Raw genomic sequence first — 10,963 nt, 5'->3', positions numbered from 1 at the left:
GCATACAGCTGCTGATGCAAAAATTTTGAGCTCATTCTGTGGTCAAAACTAGAATCTCACTTGCTGTTGCTCCCTCCGTACTAATTCCTCATGTTTAATATTAGCCTTCTGGAGACACCCTCTACTGTCATCTCTCAGGCATTCAGTGGGAACCCAAGGGAGGCGGTTCAGCTTGAAGGAATGCCATGTTTCCCTTACAAATGCAGAACCTTAACTGTCTACGCCCCAAACAGCTATCAGGGAAAGTCTAAACTTCTCTGTCAAGCTATTGTTCTTGGCTCATACTTTCATGGAAGCTGTTTTTCTCATCACGACTCATTTATTGTTGTATATATATTCACTCAGTTTGAAGAAAGATTTCTGCCTCCTGCTTTGTCAGCATCAGCTATGCACAGAGTAGCTGACACAGAAGTCATTGCTCACAATGTTTTTCTTTCCATTTGCAAGAAGTAGAGGAAAAAAAAGGTTATGAAGCTCAGCTTATAAACAGAGAACATGGCAACTCATTTATGGTATGAATTACATGACTGCAATGATAAAACCTGTAATATAGTACCATGGCCTTTGAAGAACAGAATGCATACAACCATAGCCTGGCACACATGGCTTTCATGTGTACCTCTGGTTTCAAAGAGCTGTATGATGATAGCCCTAGAAGGTGGCTCAGGAGGAGAATAGCTGTCAGAAACAAGTTAGTAGAATGAGGTTGCATGAGGTATTGGCAGAAGATAAAGCTCTGCTCCTTCAGGTTTGTTGAGCAAAAAATACAATAAAAAAACAACTATCAAAGAATAAGCCACTGTGAGCCTCTACAGCAGTAAAAGAACGTTTGCCTCTAGATTCAGAGGCTATAGGGAACCACAAAGTGTGTTAGAAACTGCATTAAATCACCTTACCCTGTCTCTGCTCTGAGCTCTTCCTAATCCAGATCTCTTAACCACTGCTAAAGCTCCTTCTTCTCCTTTGAGGCCTTTCCTCCTCAATGCACACACCATTGGCAAGTCTGATCTTTTTTTTTTTTTTTGGTTACTAGGATCATCTTCCTGCTGTGATCTGCCACAGGACACCCAGTCGTTGCCAAGAGTCCCCCAACCCTGACATCAGGTATTAAAACCTGCTTTTTTACTTGGCCGTGACACGGCTCCCTCAGACACCCGAGGCTCCTACAGGCCCGGCCCCGGCCCCTCACACCCCTGGGGCCAACCCCTCGAGCCCCGAGCCCGCTATGGGCGGCGACATCGCCTACCCCAGGCCCTGAGGGGCTCCCCCCCGTCCCGGTTTGGGGGGCGGCCCCCCAGCCACTAATGGGGGCCGCCAGACCGTGACCGGCACCACGGAGCCCTCGCTCCCGCCCGGACCGCGCAGGCGGCTGAATCGAGCGCCGATGCTACAGGGGGGCGATCAATGAGGCGGCGCCGCTCCGCTGCCTGCCCGGGTAGCCGAGCGCCGATGCCCCCTCCCCTCCTCTCTCCCTCCCGCCCAACGGCGGACAGGCCGTGGAGCCGATCGCCGAGCTGCCGCGCGATTGGCCGCGCCTGGCGGGGGGAGCCGCACCTCGGGCGGCGGTGGGGCCGTGGCAGGAAGCGGCGGGGACGAGGACGGGCCGGCGGACACCTTCCTTCTCTCCTCCCGCCTCTCTCCCAGGCGCCGCGGACGTGGCCCGCTGCCGCCGGCCGGCACCAGGTGAGCGAGGCGCAGGGGCGAGAGCCGCGGCCGTGAGGCGAGGCGGCCGCCGGCACCGGCTGAGGGGGCGCGCGCCGAGGCTTCGCCTCTGACAGGCGGATCCCGCCGGGGTGGGGAGGCGGGCAGCGCCGGCCGGGGCAGCGGCGGGGAGGGGGGCGCTCAAAAAGCACTTTCTTGCCGTCCCGGGGGCGTGGGGGGTTCGCTACCGGCCCGGGGGGTGCCGGTGTCCCGGGGGCGCCTTACGGCGAAGCTCCCCGGGGGCTGCGCCCGCGGAGGGGCCCGCCCGCCCGCTCCCCTGGGGCCGCTGAGGGGCCGGGATAGCCGCCCGCCGCTTGAGGTGAGGGGGTCGGGGGGTGCGAGCCCCCCGGGCAGCTGCGCCCGTCCTGCGGCGGCTGGGGTGCGGGGGCAGGGGACGGGGGGCAGCTCCCCCGCGGGTCGTGCTGGTTTCCGCGGGGCTCCCGCACGCCGCCGCCGGGCGCGGTGGGGGAGCTGGCGGGGAGCTGTGCGGGAAGTTGGAGGTACGGGACAGCGGCTGCGGCGCGTTACAGTAACCGGTGCGGAGGGGGAGATGCCTCGGTGGGAGAGAGTAGACCGGGAGAAAGCAGGGAAAGCGCCTCCGTCCCCTTCACCTGCAAGCCAGGGACTCTGTCACTGCTCGGATAAGCGCTGTTTGTCTCTTAAGGTTACTACCCCTCAGATCTGTTTGTAAGTAAGTAGTTTAAAACGACATCAGTATTTGGCCTAGTGAAATTCAAGTGTAAGGGGGAGCTTGGTTACTGTCAGCTTTCTGTAAACTGAGTTGGCAATAATTATATAATTCTGGTCTTAGCAGATGTATCTGTCCTTTTAATGACATTAAGAAATGATTTACTGTAGGTGCTGAATGTCATCTAGCAGCACTCATATTTGCGTGGGAAGGAGAAAGAAGGAGGACACTAGGCAAGTACTAAGCCTTTAGAATGTTGTTTTATATATATATCTTTTTCCTCGTGTCCTTTTCCCCCTCCACACCCCCTTCCACCTCCACCCAGAACATAAGCGGAATTAATTCCCTAATCCTATAACCATGATACTTCAAAAATTTAGTAGCCACAGACTAGCCCTTGTAGCATCCAGGTTTTCCCTGGTCACTTACTCAGCCTGGCCAGAAATGAGCAGCTCCATGCTGGATTTGCTGTCCACAACCAGGGTGTTCTCCTCAGGATTGTGCTCCAGCAGTTGAACACTGATGTCATAGGTGTGCGGAGTATTCGGGCTCAGCATAGAGTCTAGTGGCAGTTGCCATGTTTGTTTAAAAACAGCAAAACAGGTGGTGCTGGTATGGCCTCCCTGCTGTGCAGAAACCTCCTAGCAGGAGGACTTACCCAGGCTGTGGGAAAGCTGTGCTCGGTTCTACTTTCTGTGCAAGAGGATTTCAAATCACTCTGCCCATCTCACAGGATAGTGATCTAAATATGAAAGCAGTTCAGGGTTCTGGATCAATGGGGGATGCTCCTCACCTCTTCTGTGAAAGCTGTTCTGCAGTACACAACACGATTAAAAATTAACTGGGTAAGAGCACAACGGAGGTGTGACACTGTTGGCCACAGTTTATGGTGTTCATGTTTGGGTGAGGATAAGTGGGCTCCAATCTGTTCTCTAAGGTTTGCTTATATATTTGCAACAAATGTTTAGGATGCTACAGGGCTTAGAGTTATGTAACTTATTTTGCTAGTAGTCATTACTTTAATATATCTTGTACTAGATCTATTAGAGTACATGTGTTGGTATTTCTACATTGATAATGGATTGTTTATGAAGTAATATACCATGCTTGTTCCTTAAAACTATATTATTTCTGGTAACTAGCTAATTCTGAGTTCTCAGGGAGTAATGTAATAATAGGGAGTGTTTTAAATGTGAATACCTGTTCACAAACTCTCTTTTAACATTGAAATTCATACAAATATCTAACAACTTAATTCTTTTATGCGCTCTCAGAGAGGCTGCAAACTCTTCCTATCTGCATTAATGTATAGTTTTTTCAGGTTTTGTCAAATCAAGATTTCTTACTTACTCTATAGCTCATCATATAACTTCCTTTGGCATCTGATTTGAGAACTTGACCTAAATTGTTTCCATCTTCCCCTCACAATATGAGGGTTTTCATATTGCAAACAAATTCTTCTGGATGTATATTACAGTGATTCTCTGTATGTACTTCCCTTTTGCTTAGTTACGTACATTATCAGTAAAAAAGGATCCTTGCAAGTCAAAACTTTTAAAGATTAGATGTTTCTACTTAGGTGCGTTCCGAGTATGGATCTTGTATCAACAAGCTTTTTGCTGTTAAATTTATTTTTCATAGTGTGTTGCAGGATGGGGTGGTCTTTCAACAGAACCGGCCTGTGTGCCTTCTGACTAATCAAGCTGTCTTGCCTGTGAGAGAAACACCGTATGCAACTAGCCTCGAGTTTTCTGGGCTGACAGAGGCAGTGCAGGAAACCCTATGGCTGAGGAGGAGAGGGCTACAGCGTCGGTGAAGTTTGCTGCGCAAAGGGTGGGGTCAGTGAGTTTGGACCAGGAACAGAGTAGTTTTCTCCATTTACAGGTTTTCGTTCAGGTTGTTCTGCAGCCTTGTGAAATGCTGCAACATTCACATTATGAGAAAAGGCAGAGGAAGAGGTGTTCATTAAATGCTTTCAGTTCTACTTATTTGTTGATTTTACAGGGAAAAAAACTTAGTGTCTAAGTTTGCTTTTAAACAGAAAACAGACCTTCTGTTTTAAGACAGAGTTCAGATTCTTTTAATAGAACCCATCTATGGTTCAGTCACAGAATTTACAACAAACTGAGTTTGAATAGAAGTGCAATTTTAGTATCAAAGACTAAAGAACTAGTTTTTTATAAAATTGTATTTCAACACATGCTCAGCTTTTATAATAGATGTGCTTTTACACAACAGGAACAAAATAATCAAAGTTGTAAACCCAAAAGAGTGTTTTATTTTACGCTTATTATTTTGAAACTACTTCCGTATTTGAAGGCCATTGATTAAATCAGAATGATTTGATTGCCTTTGGCTTAGTGCTGTGTAATAAACATTGTGCAATTGCATTGCGCCTGCTTGTTCATTAGTCCTTTCAAGGGTAGTTTAGTGAGTTTTCCAGACAGTCTTGTTATCACTCACTGAAATCACTGCAGTAGGTTTGTTGTCATTTATTGAGTGAAACATATTTTAGAAAGTATTGATAAATGTAGGAGTTCCTTAGATATTTTGGGTAAAAAGAAGGAAATCTCTTTTCCTGTTTTTACATAGGTAGCACACATTCTGTCTTTTCATTTTGATCTGCTGGCTGTATTACAGCACACGAAGCGCGATTGTATAATGTGCACTGCTTAAAATCATCATTGGTATTGCAGGCCAGGAACTGTAATCTTTGTGAACCTCAGTTCCTAATTAATGAGGAGGAAAGTTGAAATAGAAATTAAAGTAAATTAATTGGGTGTGGTCATCATCTCCTGAGCTACTGAAGGCTGTTGGAAATCAGAGTGCTCTCCTAGTTAGTTATACTGTGGCAGTTTCTGTTGCATCTTTATAAAGCCCCACTTCACAGCATTGAAGAGCAATACTTCTAATGTGACATGTTGTGCTTATTCTGTAGAGCTATATCATGGGTATTTAATTTTTACTTCCTGTTGGAAATGTGAAAACATATGTTTGTAAAGGTCGGTAGGTTTTGCTCTCAGATTGGAGAAAGCTGGAGTACTGCTAGTATTTTATTTTTAAAAAAAAATTTGTTGTTTCAGTGAATTCAAAGAAATTGTGGCAATTTAATTGTCTAGGTGGCTCAGGTAAGCTTGCTGAGGATGGCAAAGAATGCATTTGATTTGAGCAGTTTCTAAGTTTTCTTGTTTGTATACTGATCCTTGTGTTTGTGTTGTCTTACTGGACTTTCCCTTTGTGTAAGAAATTGTTAGTTTAATTTGTAAGGGCAGGGAAATTTCAAATTTAATATAGTGAGCTTACAAAACAAGTTTGTCTGAGTTGTTAATGAAGTAAGCACTTATGCCCTTGAACAGGTAATAGCTTGATGTTGATGTAATTACTATTTTTTCCCCACCCTGAATATTAGGTCAAAATGGACTCTGGTTTATTTCGAATTTAATGAAACCAATGGTTATGTGGGAACGCGCAGTTGCATGCCTTCCTACTGTGCTACAAAAGGCTTTTAAATAAGGACATTCTCACAGTTCGTTTGACATAATAATTTCAGTCTGTCTTTCTGAATATTAGTATAATTAGGTATGGTTGGATCATGGGGGTTAGTTGGGCAAAGCTTGAGAGCATAGCTCATTCAGATGAACTAATCTTCATCAAGTTGCCTTTAAAGTCTTTGGCTGGTAAATTCCCCCTGTTTGCACCCCCTTCAGCTGTCACTGTTGATTATGACACTGGGTTGAGAGACCAGGTAATTCCTCAAAAGAAGGGCAAATAGTGACTTTGATGTGCCATGTTTTCAGGCCTTCATGCCTTTGCTTTGGTATGAGCAGCCTTTATGCTGTGGGTTGTGCTGTCTTTGGGAAGACGGAGAAAGCTGTTTGTACTTAATCTAAGAAATTGTTACTTTAAGAGTGGAGATGTTAACCCCAAAGTCTTGGATAAACTCCTGTCTATAGAACTGTATGCTGCCTACTGCATTTCCCTGTAGTCTGAAATGTGTACATGGGTTTCTTTCGTATTTGTTTTGGGTTTTTTACTTTTCTCACAAACAACTCTCCAGAATTACTGTGATGTAGAGTGTGGCAGATGTTATATTCCAGAGTAACCGCTCTTCAGCACTAGGAGGAATTAATCTGGTATGTAGTGTATGTATTTTCACATTTGTTAAGCAGTTTAGGATGAAAGGTGTTATGACTACCAGACACTATAATCATTTTATGAGCTGGATGTCTTTATTAGATTGGAATTGAAGAATGTGTGCCAGATTTTGTGTACAGTGAGTCTGCTTCTGGAGAGACACAAATAGTGTGCTCACTTCCTACATTAAAACTTTTTTCCCTTTAATTTTAAGTAAGTGAGCTGCAATTCTGTTACACAGAATCTGGCATAAAACTGAGTAGATTTATTTAGGGTTGCCCTTGAACATTGTGAGTGTTTAAGCCAGATTTACAAGAATATAGTCACGGATGATTCATGTTGAGATGATGTTTTTCTTCCTTGTAATGGGACTAGGTAGCATATGGTATCGCTGAAAATTGTTAAATGCAGAGCACTGATTTATTACACAGCAAAAAGTTTGGATTTTTAGTCTAACGCTGAGCAGAAAGCTTTGTAAACAGCTCTGGCTGCTGGTTTGAATTGGCTGCACTACTGTGTTGTAGTGGTAAATTTTCAAAAGTATTCCTTTAAATGAAAACATCACTCTTCACAGTTGTGTATGTGCCCCCCATTGCAATGGAGTGAATATATGAACTCACTGGATTTTTCATTAAAGGAGAGGGGAATTATTTTATTTTTTTTTTAAAGACTGCCTGAAACAGCTTTGAATGTATTGCTCATCAGCTCTGCCTTGACAGTTCACCTAGCCTTTTAGCCATCCAGAGGGATGCTTATTTTCTTACGGTTCAGTCATGCTCTATGGGATGACAACTTAAAAAATGAAATCCTTGTCTTATGTGGGAAGTAGAGGTATTAAGACTGTGTAAATACATAGTTTTCTTCCAGTCTAGCCAAAACCTCTTCCTTCTGTGTTTTGGCGTTTGGTTTTGGCTTTTGTCTTCTTTTTTTGACTCCTGGAGGGTTTTTTTGGTGGGGCAGATAGGAAAAGAAAATACTCCTTGACCCTTCCAGTGCGCGAGGGAAAGTGTACTAAAGTACAGTTATAGAGAACATAAATTCCCATTGTCTATTTCCTTGTGCTCTCCTGATTTTTTTTTTTATTCATCTTTTAGATGATTATAATGTTTTCGGAGCGGGCATAATTTCTGCTGTGGCTTTGTAGGTCTTACTACAGCATAAGTGAAGCTCACAGGTGCTATAGTAATATAGATAATAAATAGCTGGTCATAGGAGTACATTGATTATGCTTTTTCAAAAATGAATTAAGCAATAAGGAGGAACCTTCCATTTAAACCTTAGAGCAGTATTTGTGTTTGTCTTTTCCTTTAATAAAAAACTTGATTCTAATTTATTTGTAAACATTAAAGTACTGTTTAAGACAGACCTTATGCCAAATTTGGTACTGCTATAATGGATTTACCATCTCATTAAAGGAGATGGGAATTAGGTCAAAGATACATAGTATCTGTTAGAAAGAATATATATGCTCCCGCAGCTTTGTAAGTTTTTGCATAAAAATCAGATGAGTCTGTTGTCTTACTTGGTTTATGACAATCTGCCTTTCAGTTCAGGGTTACTTGTGTGTTTCTTTCCTCTTATTTTGACTGGTTCAGGTAAAGTTTAAGTATGCTGTATCCTTAAGAAAAAAAAATACTTGACATCATTAAAAAACTGATGTTATTTAATAAAAGGAAGTAGTATCTATCGTTAAGGGAATTAACTAATGACCTCTTGTTACCATCGCCTCCAGGATCTTAGATCCTCCCTTCACTTGCCTCATTCTTAGTCATAGATTGGAAAAGGAAAACAGGCTTTCCCCCCTCCCCCAACTCCTAAGCAGTTTCTCAACTTCAGATGAACTGATCGTTGACCTAAACCATGTGAATAAACTGAAGTCAAGAAAATACTCCCTTTCCTCTTGCAGAACATACTACTGTTATTAAAACTTGCCTAGCATGTCAATTAACTCTAGTTCCCAGTTTTCACCTGTACATAGAATATTTTGTAAAAGCACTAGCCTCAAATGAATTTTAATTTATAACATTTTTAAGATTAACATTGGTTGTGGTTTCAGTTTTAACTCTAAGCTTCTTTCAAAAGAGGGGAAAAACATTTCTTATCTGGAAAGTATGCGAGTGGCAGAGCAGATAAGATAATTGAGACCTAAATGTGAGCTGGGATGGAAACAGTCTCTGTTAAGAGTCAGGTCTCATCCGCTTTGCCACAGTCAGGCGGTGCTTTAATGCATACTAATGCGATGAGTTTTCTCATCCTGTGGAGAATGCAGTGAATTTTGACTCTGCTGCTGCTTTTGCATTAAGAGACACGAGCCTTTAGCTGAAGTCTTAGAGGCTCATATTTTTACAGTCATGAGCTTTTTGTCATTTGGGAAGCAGGCAGCCAAAAATAGGAGGATTTTATGGCTCTCCTGCCTGTAATCACATTTTGCTCCTAAAGTAAGGAATAGAAATAAAAAAAAATGTTCCAACTTGTTACACTTAGGCAGTCATTTCCCAGAATTTCTTGTGTGCATTTCCTTCTCTGTGGAGGATAACAAGCTTTCCATTTTCAGCTCTTCCCATAGACTAAAAGCGCCTGTTATGGTGGTAAAGCATGTGTGTTCAGCACTTGATAATGGCCCAGGTGGGTGGGAGGTAGTAGTGCAGGTATCTAAAAGGACAAACTACTGTAATTACTTTTTAATACACTGTCTTATTTTTACTGTAACTCTGCTTTTGCAATTTACAACTTTGTATTTTAGGGTTGCCTTACTAGAAAGTATGTAATTTCAAATGAAGTTTGACTTACAGAAGCAGATACAAGAGGCTTTTTTTTGTTACAAAATCAGTATTAGGCTTAATATTTTGATCCAGGAAATCTAGTCCAGCAATTAGACCTGCTGCAGGTGTCAGAAGCTGTATTCCAGAAAAGGAGCTGGTTCTTTGTAGCGCCGTATCAACCATGACATGAATCAAAACATACTGAAGTTGCACATTTGGGAGCTATAGAAACTGCAACTAAATGTGTGATACACAACAGGAGCAGTTCAGATCCTAAAGGCTGACTGAATATTACTTTGGACAAGTGCTCCAAATCTCAGGTGTGTTGGGGTCCTTCTCTACATTTCAGGTTTCCAGCTTTATGTTATAGTGAGATTTCTGCTAGTATGGCCACGATCATTTAACACCTTAGAATGAAGTAGCAGAAAGTTGCTGACTAAGGCTTGTTGTTTATTTTCTTTTTCCTGGCTACCTGAGTATTCTAGACAATGTTGTTTATATTTTTGAGCAGTTTTATTGTTTCTTGATATACTGAGTCCAAACCAGCCATAGGTGGTAAAGTGAGGTTGTGGTGTGATCTGTTACACATTTTGTATTGGATCCAGGCTCTGGAGACATCCAGAGAGGCAGAGGGTCAAGAACCCCAGTGTACTGACATGCAGGCTGGTGACTGGAGCCCCAGGCTACCAGTACAGCTCTGCTGGTGTTTAAGGTCAACTCCTTGCAAATATTTTAGGAAGGCTTATATTCAAATGCTATTTATAAGACCAGACTAATTTCTTCATAATGATGGTGTGTTGGCTGATGACAGGGCAGGAATCTGGAAGATCTGGATTCTGTATGCCACTAGTCAGCTGCATATCCGCAGGGAAGTCGTTTGCTAGCTTTCTGCCTCAGTTTTTTATCTGTATTTACATGGGGAAAAAAAAAAAAGCTGACTAATACATGTCTCACAAGGCTATGAGAGCACAGTTAGTAGCCTCATGCTGTGAGACCTTTGGAAAACACTATAGGAATGTTCAAGGGGCTTATTATGGTTAAGGCCCTTGCAGTGAGAGAACTGGTTAAGCCTGGGTTATTGTTAGACCATTCATTAAGGAGACCTAATAGTTGAAGCTATGATAGTAGCTGTTCCTGGTTTCACCTTCAATTACCCTGGGCAGATACAGACTGCTGCAATGCTGGAGCGCTGCAGTGATCTGGAGTAGAACTAGAGCATATACATTAATGTTTGAGTCTGCCTTGAGCACTTCATTTCTGTTTCACGGCAGGTTTTGCATGCAGGTCATGCTGTAGCCTAAGTGAATTTTTGCAGTTTAACATCATGATGATTACTTATTCTGCCACTAGTGAGCCTTTAGCACCTTCTTGCCAGAATAAATACTATATATTCAGCTGAATTTTTCCTGTGTGTTTGCCTAACACTTTTAATCTGCCATGTTTTGACTTTAAATTGAACAAAACAGTAAAAAAATGTATTAGGCAACAGAAATTCTAGTACTCAGTATTAAAAGGTGTAAACTAAATATTAACCTCTTGAGATTTGGCCATCTTCAAGCTCAGGTTGTCCTTTCACAACCTGTAGTCTTTTGACAACCTGTGAAACTTCTGTGTGAATGCTCATGTTGTGGTTTTTAAAAATTCATTTGATAGTATGTTGGTAAAATACCTGTCAGAA

General features: G+C 42.7%; 1 protein-coding gene across 2 annotated transcripts in view; it reads left to right on the top strand.

The window, feature by feature from the left end:
- The first annotated feature begins 1,517 nt into the window (after positions 1-1,517).
- Positions 1,518-10,963, top strand: part of TAOK3 (TAO kinase 3) — a 92,985-nt gene continuing 83,539 nt past the window's right edge. For both annotated transcript variants that reach the window (XM_056350037.1, XM_056350029.1), the window contains exon 1: positions 1,518-1,683. The gene's annotated coding sequence lies outside the window, so the exon portion shown is untranslated. The remainder of the gene's footprint in view (positions 1,684-10,963) is intronic.

Source organism: Falco biarmicus, chromosome 1 (genome assembly GCF_023638135.1).
Source record: "Falco biarmicus isolate bFalBia1 chromosome 1, bFalBia1.pri, whole genome shotgun sequence".
Classification (NCBI taxonomy): Eukaryota; Metazoa; Chordata; class Aves; order Falconiformes; family Falconidae; genus Falco; species Falco biarmicus.
Note: the sequence above shows the minus strand (reverse complement) of the source record. Positions and strands in the feature narration are given on the sequence as shown.